The 17,944-nt window shown below is 47.2% G+C and overlaps 2 long non-coding RNA genes across 3 annotated transcripts in view; both read left to right on the top strand.

Moving 5' to 3' along the window:
* Nucleotides 1-17,944, top strand: part of LOC310751984 — a 297,164-nt gene that overhangs the window by 146,741 nt on the left and 132,479 nt on the right. The gene's annotated exons all lie outside the window — the stretch shown is intronic.
* Nucleotides 13,492-15,920, top strand: LOC310751520. Its single transcript, XR_014542587.1, has 2 exons — nt 13,492-13,525; nt 15,310-15,920. It is a non-coding gene; the product is annotated as an uncharacterized lncRNA (long non-coding RNA).

The following is a 17,944-nucleotide window of genomic DNA, read 5'->3' as shown; positions in this document are numbered from 1 at the left end:
CATGTCCGCCTCTTTGTGCCCCCCTGGACCAGAGCACGCCAGGCACTCCTGTCTTCCACTGTCTCCCACAGTTTGGTCAAACTCATGCTGGTAGCTTCCAGAACACTGTCCCACCATCTTGTCCTCTGTCGTCCCCTTCTCCTTGTGCCCTCCATCTTTCCCAACATCAGGGTCTTTTCCAGGGAGTCTTCTCTTCTCATGAGGTGGCCAAAGTCATGGAGCCTCAGCTTCAGGATCTATCCTTCCAGTGAGCACTCAGGGCCGATTTCCTTCAGAATGGAGAGGTTTGATCTTCCTGCAGTCCATGGGACTCTCAAGAGTCTCCTCCAGCACCAGAATTCAAAAGCATCCATTCTTTGGCGATCAGCCTTCTTTATGGTCCAGCTCTCACTTCCATACATCACTACTGGGAAAACCAGAGCTTTAACTATACGGGCCTTTGTTGGCAAGGTGATGTCTCTGCTTTTTAAGATGCTGTCTAATGCTGTCTCCAGTTGTGGAGGCAGAACATAACCATCCCTTAGTAAACTTGAGTATCTGGAGGTCTTACATCAATGCCACTTTTATTTACATAGTTGGTGTATATGGGCCATACCTTATGTTAGTGATGGCGCTTCGCTTGTCCTCTTAAGAACTCTTCTGCGTTGCATTGGGATTTAGCTCTTTCTGAGCATCCAAACTTTCCCTTTCCGTCCAGTTAGAGATGGAGTTTCCAAAACCTGGGAGCCAGAGCAAAACACATGCCAACATTCTAGATATCCGGATAGGCTTGCCTAAACAAACAAACAAAGAAAGAAACAAACAGTTTTTATCAGGTGCTAAAGAAAGTACAGCAAAGGTGCTTGCCAGATGTCAATAATTAAAAGATTTAATTTTTTTTTACAGTATTGTGTGTATCCTGTAATGGTGCCAGTTCCACAAATTGAAGTGGTCAGGTGGGCTTCAATCTTATAGGGTAAGGTAACCATAGATAGATAGATGATATAGATAGATAAATGATAGGTAGATAGAGATTTTGGAGAAGTGAAGTTACAGGGAACCAGGCAGAGGACCTTCTCAGTAGGAATGCCCTCCTATCAGATGTCAAGGAAATAAACAACTATCTGACTTTTAGGGGACATCTGAAGGCAGGGAAGTTTTTGATGCCTGATGTTTTTGTTTTGTTTTTACTATTCTGTTAGGAGCTGCCCAGAGTGGCTGGGGTGACATAACAACAACAATCACCACCACCACCAGTTGTGATTGTAATTTATCTTTCACTATTTTTAATGTTGTATTTCACATTGTGACCTGGGTCTGAGAACCTGTGGTGAAAGGCATTTAACGATGATGGTGGTGACGATAAACACATGTGTGATTTCCTTTCCTAGCCGCCGATGAACGTGTGAATTGCAGCAGTTTCTGTTCTCATTTTTGACACTGTTCTCATCATCTGACACCCCGAGTTACGGACATCTATTTTAAATTAATTCAATGGGGCTGAAAAGGTTTCCTCTCACGGCTCAGGGATCCGAACTTCTCAAATTGCTCGGTTGAGGACGTCTTGTGACTTAATCTCCTGGACGGATGATTTCTATGCAATGGCGATGGGTTCGAGAGAAAAGATTGGATGTGACCTTGGTGGATAGATGGATGGGTGGCAGGGCATTCAGATGGATGGCTACTAAGTCAAGGGGTAAGACCAACAAGTAGGTAAAGAGAAATTATTTCTCCAGATAGTGCATATCTAAACTACCGCAAAAGGTAGAAAGGGTCACTAACATGGATGGCTTCAAAGGAGAATTAGACAAATCCATGGAGGATAATAAGCCTATCAAGGGCTTCTAGACATGATGGTCATTTCTTACCTCCACAGTTGGAGGCATTATACTTCTTCTGATCACCTGTTGTTTGGAATCACAGGTGGGGAGAGGTGAGGTTGCACTCCGGTCCTGGTCGAGGGCTTCCCATTAGTTCACCTTGTTGACCCACTGAGAGAACAGGACTCAGGACTAGGTGGGCCTTTGACCAGATCCAGCAGAGCTCTTCTTGGTGGGTTCCTATAATGAAGCTAAGTGGAATTTTTTACTTGATCATTTGAGTGTGTTGGTCTAGGGCAGGCATGGCCAAACTTGGCCCTCCAGCTGTCTTGGGACTACAACACCCATCATCCCTAGTTAACAGGACCAGCGGTCCAGATGATGGGAATTGTAGTCCCAAAACAGCTGGAGGGCAAAGTTTGGCCATGCCTGGTCTAGGGGAAGAGACGTGACCCAAGGTAGAAGCCCAAGACCAATGATGGCCTGTGAACGAGACCTTTCCAAATCTGTGGCTCCTACAGTGGGCGTGGCAGTGTTAACCTGGCAATATAGTCTCTGGTCATGGTCAATTTAGGAAAGACTCCAGAATGACATTCCTGAACATTGACTAAAAGCAATGGGGGAGATCCATAGCTCAGTGGTAGGGCATCTGCTTTGCATGAAGAAGGTTCCAGGTTCAATCCCCATCATCTCCAGGTAGGTCTGGGAAAGACTCCCTGCCTGCAACCCTGGAGAGCCAAGGCCAGTCAACGTAGACAATTTGAGATAGATAGACCAATGATCTGATTAAGCAGAAGGCAGCTTTCTATGTAAGTCTGCCCTTAGAACAGTGTTTCCCAAACTTGGGTCTACAGCAGTTTTAGGACTACAGTTCCCATCATCCCTGACCACTGGTCTTGCTAGCTAGGGATGATGGGAGTTGTAGTCCAAAAACTGCTGGAGACCCAATTTTGGGAAACGCTGCCTTAGAATAAGAAGGACTGGGATCTTACATAGCTCAGTGCTTGCTTCACCTGTAGAAGGTCCAAGCTTCAAACTCTGGCATCTCCAGGTTGGGTTGGGCAGGACAGCCTGTCTGAAACCTGGAGAGCCACTGACTGTTGTCGTAGATGATACTGAACTTGATGGGCCAAGAGTTTGACTCAGTTCTTGTCAACCTCCTATCCTTCCAAGGACCATAGTGGTAGAACATCTGCTTTGCATGCAGAAGGTGCAGGTTTCAGTCTTCGGCATCCTCAGGTAGGGTTGGGAATGTCTGGAGAGCTTCTGCCAGTCCATTTGTAGACTGGGAGCTAGGAGGACCAATGGCCTGACTCTGTCTGTTCCAGTGTCTGTGTTGGAAGACTGAAGTTTTGAAAGAAGTTCATGCAAGGCCCCAATTTCAATTAAAAAAACCAGTCTGTTGCAAGGATCCCTCTTCCCATTCAGATATTGTTGGATTGCAACCCCTTTCAACACCCCTGAACACTGGCCATGCTGACTGCTGGCAGTGTTAGAAACTCAGGTATATAATCTAATCTTCAAACAGCATCTTAATTTTATTGCTATACTGTTTATATTTTAAAGAACAAATCTCAAAGCCGGTTACAGCACATTAAAACGTCAAACAATCCAGAATGAAACAAGTTCAAGCTTCAAGAATTATTTCAGATCCTTCTCCAAGGGATCTTTTGCTTTCCCCCATCACCAACCTTGTATCCAGGGACCTCCATGCCTGTTGCAAAATGCGCCTGGCGCCGGCTAATTTCTAACAGTGGCTTCTGGGGCTGCTGGAAGTTGGAGTCTAGCAGCATCTGAAGGGCTGCTTATATCCCTCAATTCTAGTCTACTCTGCCGGGTTATTTTGACTCCAGAAAGGAAGAACGATGCAGAAACCAAAACCAGCAAATACTTACCTTTCTGGAAGCCGGTGGGTATTTCCCATCAAATTAAGATTTTCCATTAAACATCGTGATGCAAGGGAACAATTTTGAGGATTAATGGCTAGAGCAAGGCTGAGTTCTTAATGTCAGGTTTTGGCTTCCCTGGGGCTCTTCGTTTCCGGATCCCGGCTTGGTCGGTATTGTATAAAAGAGTCTGTGCTTCTTTGTTCCCTCATTTCCTCCTGGCCTCTCTGTCCATTTGGTCCTTTGAGATTTGGGGGTAAGCATTTAACCTATCTATGCATTTATCTTCTCCTCCATGAATTTATCTAATCTTCTCTTAAAGCAATGCAGGTGGTGGCCCCTCACTGCCTGCTGTGGCAGTGAGTTGCACAGTTTAACTATGCTTGTGTGGATGTGACACGCTTTCTTCTTCTTCTTCTTCTTCTTCTTCTTCTTCTTCTTCTTCTTCTTCTTCTTCTTCTTCTTCTTCTTCTTCTTCTTCTTCTTCTTCTCATTATTGCAGCAAATTCCTACAATGTGTCTTTCCCCCCTTCCCTGTCCTGCAGGCAAAGCCAATTTCCTTTTCGGACAAGATGTCTCATCAGTGCAAGCAGCCATGCACACTGCCTCCATGTTGCGTGAAAGGGACCACCGTCAAGTGCGGAACCACGTCATGTGGTGCAACCAAGTGCGCCACTGACGTGTGCGCGGCGCCTTGTCAAACCTCCTGTGGTGAGGCCGTCAAGGCGCCTGCCACCAAGTGCGTGGACCCATGCACCAAGTGCACGGACCCATGCACGAAGTGCGGAGACCCATGCACCAAATGCGCCTCACCCTGCCAAAGCGTCTGCGGTGGCGTCAAAGCTGCGGCACCCTGCCAGGGCACCGTCTGTGCCACCCCTTGCCAAGGTCAGACCTGTGTCTGTGCCACCCCTTGCCAGGCTCAGACCTGCGTCCCTGTCTGCGCATCACCGTGCCAGGCGCAGACCTGCATCCCGGTCTGCATTCAGCGCTGCCCCTGCGGATGTGGCAAGCTCATTTTGGTGCCCCAGACCTGTTGCGCGAGTCCCTGCAGCACAGTCTGTGCGGTGCCAGTCCAGGTCCAACCCTGCTGCTCTTTGACCTGCTGCAAGCCGACGTGCTGCGCATGACCATCGGTGTTTGGAACGAGGGAGCGATCGATCCATACATGACCCACACCGTGTTGCATATACCGGACGGTGTGTCTCTTCTCTCAGCTTCAACCTTTCGCTTTATGCCTTCCTCCTTATGACAACACACAGAATTCTGCGCCATCTCTTGGAAAAGGAAGTATCAATGACCTTGGAGAGATCGACTGTGTGAACGGGCTATCGGTGGTGGACCTGGGACTGAGAGCTGAAAGATAAGAAAGGAATTGTCGATGACTCGGCATGTGAAATCCAGATTCTGACATTTTAACTCCAGTTCTTGAAATCTTAAGTGCTTTAGGCTTGCTGGCATCTTTTGACCTCAATGGCTCCTGGACAACAACCAGGTATGAAATCTCCTGTGCGGGTGCCATCCGATTTTACATGCCCCTGCATATCAGTTTTCCGAATGTAATTAAATCCTGTTTGCTGTTGCATGTTGGTCATGAAATGCTAAACACAATTGCGTGTCAGTTCCCACAGGAAAATGCTAAATGTGTGTAAGGTTTCCCAAATGGCCTCTGCAATTGCATTCATTCCATGTAATGTTGAAGTAATGGCTAGTTGGTAGATGTTCATGTACGCTATTTGAGCCATCTTTCTTAATTGCTAGATGCATGGGAACATAATAAAGCTGTCTTAGACTGTCAGACCAGTGTTGTCCAGTTTTCAGGCAGGTAGTCTTTCCCAGTCCTTCTGCATGCAAAGCAGATGCTCTATTACTGAGCTATGTTCTTTCTCCTAAAAAAAGAAGTAAGATTCTAACCCACAGGGCTCTGACTCATCAAGTCAGATTGTTGGACTCCATCTGGCTCAGTCTTGTCTACACGGACTGGCAGCAGCTCTCCAGGGATTCAGGGAAAGGAGATTCTCAGCCTTACCCACAGATGCTGGGGACCGAACCTGATATTTACCGTATTTTTCACTCTATAGGGCACACCGGACAATAGGGCGCACCTAGTTTTTAGGGGGGGAATAAAGTAAATTTATGGATCCCGCTCGCTGTCTTGGCTTCGTTTTTAGCTGCGGGGCTGGGGCGGGGGAAGCCTGAGCTTTCCCCGACCCCAGCCGCCAGAACGGGTCCGGGAGCGGCGGCGAGGTTGCGTGCAACCTCGCCTTCACTTCCGGAGCTTGCTGCTATCTGCAAGCCTTCGGAGCCCGGCTCCGAAGGCTTGTGGATAGCTGCCTGAAGCCTAGGGTGCGCAGCGGGAGTGCTCCCCGGGCTTCAGGCTTCAGGCTGCTATCCACAAGCCTTCGGAGCCTGGCGGGAGCTCCTGCCGGGCTCCAAAGGCTTGCGGATAGCTGCCTGAAGCCTAGAGAGCGAGAGGGGTCTGTGAGCACCGACCCCTCTCGCTCTCCAGGCTTCAGCGAAAGCCTGCATTCACTCCATAGGACACACACACATTTTCCCATCATTTTTGGAGGGGAAAAAGGGCATCCTATAGAGTGAAAAATACGGTATTTATTTATCTTGCATGCAAAGAATTTGCTCCTCTGCTGCCAAATGCCATTACACGTCAAATATCAGATACGGTTAATGATCAGCTGTCAAATTAAACAGGAAAAACAATTATCTGGGATGAAATATCATGGAATGTCAGATGTGCGGACACCAATATGAAGCATGATCTATGTTGACTGTCGGTCATCAGCATTCGGAAAAAGTAATGTCAAGATGAGAATTTCTGGGAGGAAAGTTGATCTTGCTGTGCTTGGAAAGTTCGTTTCACTCTGCTTGGAGTCTTCCCCTTTGCAAAGCAGCTCCCCCCACCCCTAACCCATGTATGTAAAGGTGTATCAAATAAAAAAATCTATTCTCTGTGGCATTGCATGACTCTCTGGTCTTCCTCCATCTGCCTTAGCAGAGAGATGTCCCGGTAAGTCTCGTCAAAAGTCACCCTTGGCGAAATCTGAAGCAGGGATGAAGGTTCGGCTTCGAAGGCAGAACAGGGGGGACGGCTCAGGGGCCACACTCCCTTCTGTGAAACCTTCCAGGGGCCACATCTTGGGTGGGCAAGGCTAGTGGATTAAAGGGGGTGGAGCAACAAAAGGATATTATTACCTTTTGTACAGCAGACTACTTCCTACACACACACACACACACACACACACACACACACACACACACACACTGAAACACCCCTCTCTATGTTCTTCTGGCATTGACTAGATGACTCTTGGGGTCTTTTCCAACTCTACAGTTCTACTGTAATAAACAAAATCTGCCCTTATTCTCTTATGGGGGACACAAGAGCCCTTATAGAGTCTTCTGTAAGTTCTCCATCAGTAGGAGAAAATAACAGAGGCCAACCAGAGAATATTGCGAAGCAAAGCAGCTCGTAAGCCTGATCTTTATTGATCTGTTGCAACAGGGTACTCCCCTCACATGCAGGAAAAGAGGAGGACCCCAGTCCAAGGTGTGCCCCCCCCTTATATAGACATTTTAAATTCCCTGCCCTGGAGCTCAAGACCACCCCTCCATACATCATGCATACATCACAGAAGGGGTGTAACCCAAGACCACCCCCCACAAACATCTACCTACATCACAGAAAAGGCGGTCTACAACAGAAATTTGAATGCTGTTGTTTTTCCTGTCTGTCAGGTTATCTGATAATGCCTTATCTGATTCCCTTTCCTGGTAGTCTGGCCATTCCTTTGAGATGGTGATTTCCCAATTCATGAGACAATGGGGAGGTTCCCTCACCCCCTCCCTCCTTGCAGAGAAAACATTTGGTCAGTTTGGGGGTCAAAATGGTTTCAGGGCGGTCTTCCTGTGCTGCTCCAGACTTGTGGTCCCCATATCTATGTACGTTCTAGATTGGTACATTTATGAACCTTTATTATATACATATATGACCTTACTTTTTTTATTTCAATATGATTCTTCCGACTCTACAATTCTGAGACTCTATTGTTCTCCCCGGAGGCAAGGCAAGAAGCGCTATCGGAGTTGAAGGCTGCATTCCAACATGCCAAAAACATTCAAGTGGGAGGGTGCAAAGCTGGGTTTGCAAAGAGATGTGGTCTAGGAGGGAGGGCCTGTTAGAGGAACCCCAAGCCTGAGCTCCCCACCCATCCATCATGTAAAGGATTTGGGGGAAATGAGAGGGATTTCAATAAACATAGGTGGCTTTCTCTGGTGGGAATGGATTCCTCACACCCAAAAGGTTACACATAGAATCATATAGGATTGGAAGGGACCGCTCAGGAGTCATTTAGTCCAGATCCCTGGAGTGCAGGAATCACAGCTGAAGAATCCCTGACAGATGACCATCCAACCTCTCTTAAAAATTTCCAAAGGAGGATGGTCCACCACCTTCCAAGGGAGTCCATTCCGCGGTTCTTACCACAAGAAAGTTCTTCCAAACGTTTAGTCAGAACTTCCTTTCTTGCAATTTGAATCCATTGGTTTGGGTCCCCCTCTGTCAGGAGTGCGTGCAGGAGCCAGGCCCTATGACCAGTAGGGCTTCGCAGGACTGGGGCCTTCCTAAGTTTGTTCTGGAGAGGCAAGGTGTGGCCGTACAGGTGAGGACGATTGGTAATTCACAGCACCTGGTGGCAAGAGCTGGGAAGGGATATAAGGTCAGCATTTCCCTTTGGCTCTTTGTCACAGCAACATACTTCCTGCCTTTGGCTCCTTGCTTCCTGATCCTCGGACCTCGGCTCCTTGCCTCTTGACCCTCAGACCCTTGACTTAGTGACTCCTTGCTTCTTGCCTCTTGACCTTCAGACCCTTGACTTTGTGACTCCTTGCTTCTCGACCCTCGGACCCTTGACTTCGTGACTCCTTGCTTCTCGACTTTCAGACCCTTGACTTCGTGACTCCTTTCTTCTCAACCCTTGGACCCTTGACCTTGTGACTCCCTGCTTCCTGACCCTCGGACCCCTGGCTTCTGGACTCTCGTTCCTGCTCCCACCCCGCCATCTTGCTCCCGGTCCCGACGTCCTCAGCCAGGATTCCGATCACCCGTAGACCGGACCGTGACACCATCTCTGGAGCAGCAGAAAACAAGCTGGCTCCATCTTCCACGTGACAGACCTTCAGATATTTGAAGATGGCTATCATATCCCTTCTCAGTCTTCTTTTCTCATCCCCATATTCCTCAACCGTTCCTCATAAGGCTTGGTTCCCAGGCCCTTTGTCATCTCAGTCACCTTCCTCTGCACACATTTTAAGGTTGTCAATATCCTTCTTGAACTGTGGTGACCAGAACTGGGCAGAGGACTCCAGGTGAATATGAGATATGGTCCTAACCATTGTTTAAGGGTGTGGCACATTTCACCCATCCTTCCTCTAATGTGCTCATGATGTTCATTGTTCTCTCTCCCAACCCCTCATCCAATTAATCCTCAACAAGTATTGGAAGGTAGGCTAGGTTCAGAGTATGACCGTCTGAAGGTCACCCGGCTGCCTCATGGAAGTGAAGGGATTTGAACTTGAATCTCCTTAGTCCTTGCCCAATACTGTAGCCCTACACCACTGGTGGATTGCACTGGTCAGAATACTGTATAAAAACCTTGCACACCCTCACAGCAACCAGCTTCTTCTGCCCCAACATAGCTTCCCACAAACTTCACAACTGATGACAAGCTTCCTCTGTTTGTCATATTCTTGCCACAGGTGCCATCTACTGGCCAGGTGTCCTCTGTGCAGGACTGCTTTGCCCAAACACGTTCAAACAGAGATCAGCACACATGAGGACTAGGAACTTGAAAGCCGAGGTGTTTCTTGAAGTTGAACACTAGGACCAATGCCATATCCTTTTGCTCATCTGCCTTCCAACAGAATTTATGACACAGTCAGTCTTTTATGTTGAGAAGAACATATGTAGAGTCTGCTGGAACAAGCCAGAGGTCCATTGGTCCAGCAAAAAAATAAACTAAGTTTCTAGCCCTCAAGGTTCTGAATGAAGGGGTGATTTAATGGGAACTTAGGAAGCTACATTATACCAAGTCAGACCATTGGTCCATCAATTTCTATATTGTCTACACTGACCAGCCGCGGCTCTCCAGACTTTCAGGCACATGTCTCTTCTAGCCCTAACTAGGGATGGAACCTGGGACCTTCTGCTCACAAATCAGTGTTATGGGCCTTTCCCAAAAGAACATAGGAAGATATCTTATACAGAGTCAGATCATGGGTCCACATGGTTCAGTATTTTCTTTTGCAGGCAAAGCAGGTGTTGTCCTACTGAGGTATGGTCCTTCCCTAAAAATGAAATAAGATTCCAGTCCTCATTGTTCTCAGCCAAGGGCTGATTTAAATAGGGGCTGAGGAAGCTTCCTCATTCAGAGTCAGGCGATGGGTCCATGTAGCTCACCACTGTCAGTATCGAGACAGAACTCTGGTCTGTCCAGTTCTGTATTGTCAAAGCTGACCAGCAGAACCTCTCCAGGGTTTCAGATGAGGGACGTTCCCAGCCCTACCTGAAGATGCCAGGTATTGGATCTGGGGCCTTCTGCATTCAAAGCAGGTGTTCTACCTCTGAGCTCCAGACCTTCCCAGGCGTGGATTCACAACCTGATCATTTGAACGAGGACCCGCCCTTCTCCAGCTCATCTTAGGCCAAATAATTATAGTTCCTCCAACTTTTTATGGACGGAAAATGAGAACACCATCCTAATAGCCACTCTGCTGTCACACTTGCCCCACTGTAGAGTCCTTAAGGGCTCTTCTCCAGATTAATAACACCTTCGCACGAAGCAGACGGAGAAGGAACATATAATTCTGTGTTATTTTTCCATGCGGCTCAATTTTAGTTTTCCTGGCTGAGTGTTAAACCTACATTCCTCACTCGCTCTTCTGCGTCTTCTCTCTCTCTCTCTCTCTCTCTCTCTGGTTCCCCTGCTGCCCTTTAAATACAGGACGCCTCTGGACCATCACAATGCATGGAGCTTAATCATCTGTTGTGCTTAAAAGCCAGAGGCCCAGAATAGAAAACCCAAAAGGGCTTCATCATCAGAGGGGAATCGGCATTACTGCCTGTGGATTGTGAAACGACACCTGGGCATTGTGGGTTGCAGAACAGAAACCATAAGCAAACTCTAGATTCAGTTCCAAGCCACCGGGGGGGGGGGCATAGCTGTCAACTTTTCCCTTTTCTTGCGAGGAATCCTATTCGGAATAAGGGAATTTCCCTTAAAAAAAGGGAAACGTTGACAGCTATGCAGGGGGGTTTGACTTGACGTACTTAGGAGGCAAGATTTCGCCAAAACTGAATGTTGCATGTTTGAAGGTGTGTTTTTGTTTAAGGGCTCATCTAGATTTCAATTAATGCTGTGATCTGTAAGCACAGATCTGTGCTTTCCAGACATGAGTCTGGAGTGATTTTATTTTGTCCCACCGTTTCCCCTGGGAAAATCTGCTGTTTACTGCTGAATGAGAGCAAGGATCCACCTGCAGAGAACCTGATTGTCATTCGTTTTGATTCAGATGTAGCCTAGCTGTCAACTTTTCCCTTTTCTTGCGAGGAATCCTATTCGGAATAAGGGAATTCCCTTTAAAAAAGGGAAACGTTGACAGCTATGAAGACAGCAGGTGGCTTTTCGTGTAAATACAAGAGCAACATAGAACTACAGTAAGAACAAACGCCCTTCTAAGATGGTGGCCTCTCCTTCCTTGGAGGTTTTTAAGGAGAGTTTGGATGGCCGACTGTCAGGGATTCCTCATCTGTGATTCCTGCATTGCAGGGGGTTGGACTAGATGACCCTCAGGGTCCCTTCTGACTTGAGAGTTCTCTGATTCCAATTTGGGCAGGACAAAACATAAAACACCCATTGAAATCTGCTTGATACCACTTGGAACAATCATGGTTTTCCCCAAAGAGTCCTGAGTCCTGTGGTTTGGAAAGGATGCTGAGTTAGGAGACCCTTCTATCATCATCATAGAATTGTAGAAGATGCCCCAAGGATCATCTAGTCCAGCCCTCTGCGATGGAGGAATCCTGCCCACAGCTTTTCCTGGGTGGCCTCGAACCACCAACCTTCTGGTTAACATCTAGAAACACTGACCCATTGTGCTACCTCACAGAGCTGCGGTTTCCAGAGTTCCCTCGGAAGACAGAATGATTGTTAAACCACACTGTATTCAGCTAGATAAGCTAGATAATTTATTACGGTCAAAGACCAGCTCACGTACATAACACAATAAAAGCACTGTTCACAAAGATAAATATACAATCGGAGCAGATTGCAGCAATAGCTCATGAGTTGAAATTGAGATATATACATACACCCGTACAACTGAGATTTGGGCTACCGTAAAAAATTGACCCTGAGGCACCCCAAAGGGCGACTTCAGCATTTCCCTAGTAAGCTATTTTATTCTAGAGGATGATCTGTGCCTACAAATCTGGGCGGAGAATCCGGCTACCAGCCAGGTCGTATTATATTTGTAGCTCTGGGATGAAAATCGGGGTCTCCTAACAACAGGCAGCACCCTTAATGAATTGCAGCTCCTAGACTTCTCTGGGAGAGGCCATGGCTGTTCTAAGTGGTGTCGTAGTGCTTTCAATGCATGGTGTGAATGTGGTCTAGTTTTTATTAACTCATTCATAAGTTAATTATATGTACAATGGTACCTTGGTTCTCAAACGTATTCAGTTCTGGAAGACCGTTCCACTTCCAAAATGTTCGAAAACCGAGGTGCAAAGGGCTGGCTGCAAGTTCAATAGGGGGAAAATGGAAAAAAACACGCAGTGGAAGCCATTCGACTTCCGAGGCTCGTTCGAAAACTGAAGCAATTACTTCGGGGTTTTCGGCGTTCGAAAACTGAAACATTCGGCTTTCAATAAGCTCAAAAACCAAGGTACCACTGTTATGTGTGTGTGTGTGTGTGTGTGTGTGTGTGTGTGTGTGTGTGTATTTATAACAACTAATAAGTTTTATTAACTTGTTTATTGATACTTATCATAGATATACACAAATACACACACATTACAAAGTATCTTTTGATAATATACTAAAACAGCTACTTAGAAAGGAGAAAAGGAGACAACTGAAAAAAAGAGAAAGGGAGAGAAAAGGGAAAGAAAAGAAAAACCACAGAAAAGAGTAAAATGACTTTCGGCTCTCTGTCCTGCAACTACGTATAATATTCATTCCTGAAGATCCAACCATTTTATCTTGTATAAACCAGTATTCTTTCAATTGTCAAACTCAAAAGTAACACACACACTTTTTTTCAATCAGATTTCCCCAATATAATACTTCTTGTATGCTGCAGAAATAATTCCCAAGCATGGTTCATTACATGATTTCATGTGAAGGAGGCGCTGATAGTCACATTCAAATTTCCATATTGCATAGCATAGTTTACTTGTAGCACCCCAACCTCATGGGGGCTGTGTGTTTTCAAAACTAGGGCAAGAGGGAAACGACTTTTTGTGATCATCGCCATCCCTGCAGGTGTTGGATTGCATTATAATATCTCCATGGCACAGTGGAGCAGGTCTCTGAGGTACTTCCAAAGGCATGTGCCCAAGCATATAGGTTAATATTTTCCACTCAATAATTCCTAGGAATCGTTTGTGATCTTGTTGGCAGTGTAGTCACCGGCTTGGTTTTCTTGCACAACCAATGGGTCATTTCTTTTTTTAGGAGCCTTGGGAAGCATATAAAAGTTCTCGCTTCCCTTGGCTCCAGACCACACTTCACTGTATTCCTCCTTCGGTCCTGGTGGGTGCATTGGGTAAGTAATTTTCATCCTGGGCTTGCTGCTTCCTTCCTTTTTAGGGCTGGCTGATGCTTTGAAGCTATCTGTGTCTGAAGATGTCCTGCGTCTGACGGGGTAGGGCCGTAGCTCACCTGTAGAGAACCTGCTTTCATGCAGAGGGTGCTGGGACCAGCCCTCAGCATCTCCAGATAGGGATGGGAACCATGAGGACTAGGATCTTGTCTTCTTCTGGAAGAAGGGCCATAGCTCAGCATTAAAAACCGTCCAGCATTGCTCAGATGAAAACTGGGACTTCTTCTACATCAGTGCCCGAACCCACATGCCTCCTTTACAGGGATGCAGACCAGTGGCTGAACAAAGCAAGCAGAGCCAAGGGACCATAATAGATGCTCTTCAGCACCCATGACCCCTTAGCACCCATCGCAGTCGTGGTGGCGGTCTCATAGACCTCCACCTCCATCGTTCTGCACAGGCACTGAGGTCCAGAGCCAAAGGCCTTCTGGCGGTTCCCTCGCTGCGAGAAGCCAAGTTACAGGGAACCAGGCAGAGGGCCTTCTCGGTAGTGGCACCCGCCCTGTGGAACGCCCTCCCATCAGATGTCAAAGAGAAAAATAACTACCAAACTTTTAGAAGACATCTGAAGGCAGCCCTTTTTAGGGAAGCTTTTAACGTTTAATGGGTTATTGTATTTTAGTGTTTTGTTGGAAGCCGCCCAGAGTGGTTGGGGAAACCCAGCCAGATGGGCAGGGTATAAATAATAAATTATTATATTATTATATTATATAGACAGGCCCCGTTCCCTTAGCTCCCCCACCCAACTTTCCTTCTTCATGGGAGACCCATCAACTGAGGAGTGGAGAAACAGTGAAACATTCTCTGAGGGGCATTCAAGTGACTTCATGAAAGCAGGAAGTGGCGCCATATTGAGTGGTGGGGGGGGGAGAAAGAGGGAGGCATTGTTCTAAGAAACGTGTTAGATGCATGGATGCGAATTTTCAGTAACAGGTTGAAACGCTGTACAGAAGGGAAGGCCCTTTGGGAATTTGGGACACTATATGAAAAAGTGAGAAGCTGTTATGGTAGACCCTATTTTCCAGGGACATCCCTGATTTAGAGAAGCTGTCCCGGTTTCTGATTTGATCCCAGAATGTCCCACTTTTCCTTAGAACGTCCCTTTTTTCATTAGAGAAATGTTGGAGGGTATGGAGTTATCCGACCCCAAGGTATCTCAAGGCAATTCTGCCCAGTGATACTTTGGTAGTCGAACACCTTAGTTATAGAGCAAATTGGCTCCCGAACATTGCAGACCCGGAAGTGAGTTTTCCGGTTTGCGAACGTTTTTTGAAAGCCAAACGTCTGATGTGGCTTCTGCGGCTTCCGATTGGCTGCAGGAAGCTCATTCAAGATCTGCTAGGAGGTTTTTGCTATCACAGTAGTTCTTCAGATATTCCTTAAATATAATCCGTTCTTGGTTTACTTTTTGTGTTGAATATCCTCTCACCCTCCCCGTCATTTTTGCCATTTGCAGATATTCTAACAATTGAACTTGCCATTCTGATTTTGTAGGTATAGTTTCATTCTTCCACCACGTTGCAATTAGAATTCTAGCTGCGGATGTTGCATACATAAAGAGAGATCTTACTTCTTTTTTTAATTTCAGTTGACAATATCCCTAATAAGAAGGCTTCTGGTTGTTTTGCTAATGGGGTTTTTAACATCTCTTTTATATATTTCTTCCTCAAACTTCCTGGTTTTTCCACATTCCCACCACATGTGCATGTCTTTCTGTTGTCTTCTAGGGTTCGGCTTCCAGGCACAGCAAAAAGATGTCTTGCCATCAACATCAGTGCAAGCAGGCTTGCCTGCCACCTCCATGTGTGAAGTCGTGTCAACCATGCGCACCTCAACAGTGTGTGAAGACTTGCTGCCCGCCATGTGGCCCTAAATGTGGCCCAGCCTGTGGGTCAGGCTGTGGCCCCAAATGTGCTCCGGCCTGTGGATCAGGCTGTGGCCCCAAATGTGCTCCGGCCTGTGGGTCAGGCTGTGGCCCCAAATGTGCTCCGGCCTGTGGGTCAGGCTGTGGCCCTAAATGTGCTCCAGCCTGTGGGTCAGGCTGTGGCCCCAAATGTGCCCCAACCTGTGCTCCAGCTTGTGCACCCCCCTGCGCTCCCCAATGTGTGAAGAAGTGTGCCACCAAATGCGTGGAGCCCTGCACCCCGAAGTGTAAATAACCAACGAGACGCTGGCATCGCCTGAAAAGCACAAACGGCTTTTGTGAAAAGGGCGAACAGCTGACAGGCCAGGTGCTGGGGACTGTGAAGCTTCATCAAATTTAGTCAGCAATGTAACCCAACTTCGTCGGCCAGTGAAAGCCGAGTTCTGCAACATGAATAAAAACATGTCAGATTAAGCTGATTTGTGTGGTGTTTCTCGCACAAGATATACCGTATTTTTCGCTCCATAAGACACACTTTTTTCTTCCTAAAAAGTAAGGGAAAATGTCTGCGTCTTATGGAGCGAATGTGTGGTCCCTGGAGCTGAATTGCCCAGGGGCAAAAAGCAGATCATGCTTTTTTTTTTTTTTTGAAAGAGGGAAGTGGGTGTTGAAAGGAAGCAGCTGATCGGCAAGCGATTGGGGAGGGAGATAAGGGACGCTAGAGATAAAGGAGGCTGCCTGGGAGGGGGGAGGTAAAGACAGCAAACTTGCAAAGGGGGGAAACAGGAAGATGAAAGCAATAAGGAGAGAAATTAGAAGAAAAGGAGGAGCAAAGAACTGCTCCAGCTAAGGAAAAGACACTAAGGCAAACAAGAGGGAAGGGAGTGTTGAAAGGAAACAGCTGATCGGTGGGATCAGGAGAGAGATAAGGGATGCTAGTGGAGGCTGCCTGGGAGGGGGAAGGTAAAAGCCCATGGATCTTCAGGATTTTTGCATTGGGTCACCCCAAATTCACCTCAAATTCACCATCAGATCACATAGCATCTCCATGGCTACAGCCTGCACCAAAAAAACCACGCACCCACTGTTTCCTGGGGCCGCAATGGAGCAAAAACATGGTTACAAAGCACGGATCCACATGGATCCTCAGGATTCTTGCATTCGGTCACCCCAAATTCACCATCAGATCACATGCCTGTGGCCACAGCATGAACCACAAAAACCACACATCCACTGTTGCGTTCAGAATATTTTTTTTCTTGTTTTCCTCCTCTAAAAACTGGGTGCGTCTTATGGAGCGAAATATACGGTAATACATTTTCACCTGCTTTGCACTCCCCTCCCCTTTTCTGGTAGTTACAACTATGCGCAGGACCAGGGGTCAGCAACCTAAGGCCCATGGGCCACAAGCGGCCCACAGGGTCATTTAACCAGCCCCCGAGCCACCCCTGAACCGAGCAGCCTGCTCGCTGAGTCCCCACGCACTGTGCTAAATTGGCACAGCCCGGCACAGGGACTTGCTTCCGCGGCGCTGAAAATTGCATCTGCGCAGACACCAAAAATCACATTGACACAGTCGCCGGAAATTGCGTGTGTGTGCTCACGCGCACGGGCAAGCACAAGCGCAATCCAGCCCACAGAGGGATCTCTGCAGGAGTGGACTGGCCCAGGTGAGGTAAACCTTGCTAACCCCTGTGCAGGACTATTGTTATCTGAGCATGGATATTAAGGCCACTTCTGGAGGTGGCACAAATTTAACACTCATTCCTGTGCTATTTGATTTCTGGAAAAGATCCATCTGTTGCCTCGTTAAGCTGGAAAATTGTGGGTGCAAAGGTGACTGAGAGCAGCCGACGGGACCCTATAACACCAGTCCTAAAGGATCTACATTGGCTCCCAATACATTTCCAAGCACAATTCAAAGTGTTGGTGTTGATCTTTAAAGCCCTAAACAGCCTCGGCCCAGTAGACCTGAAGGAGCGTCTTCACCCCCATCGTCCAGCCCAGACACTGAGGTCCAGCTCCGAGGGCCTTCTGGTGGTTCCCTCCCTGCGAGAAGTGATGTTACAGGGCCTTCCTGGTGGTGGCACCTGCCCTGTGGAATGCCCTCCCATCAGATGTCAAGGAGATAAGTCATTATACAACCTTTAGAAGACGTCTGAATGAAGCCCTGTAAAGGGAAGTTTTTCATGTTTGATGTTTTGATTTCTTTGGAAGCAGCCCAGAGTGGCTGGGGAAACCCAGTCAGATGGGCGGGATATAAATATTAAAATTATTGTTGTTGTTACTGGGACACGTTTAGGTGGACACACACCATTTCCCATGTATTGTTTACACAGTACATTTGTTACTGTGGCTGATACTTCTTGCACTTGATTATATGTAGCACTCAGGCGCAGAGGAGACAGTTTATCGGTTTGTTTTCCTTTAGTGACAGGGTGAATCATGAGACCAAATACAGTGGGAAGGGTGTTTTTCTCTCTGGAACGCAAAGCACT

The sequence above is a fragment of the Podarcis filfolensis genome, assembly GCF_964270895.1.
Source record: "Podarcis filfolensis genome assembly, chromosome: 16".
NCBI classification, from domain to species: domain Eukaryota; kingdom Metazoa; phylum Chordata; class Lepidosauria; order Squamata; family Lacertidae; genus Podarcis; species Podarcis filfolensis.
The sequence above is the reverse complement of the archived record's forward strand: the minus strand, read 5'-3'. Positions and strand labels throughout refer to the sequence as shown.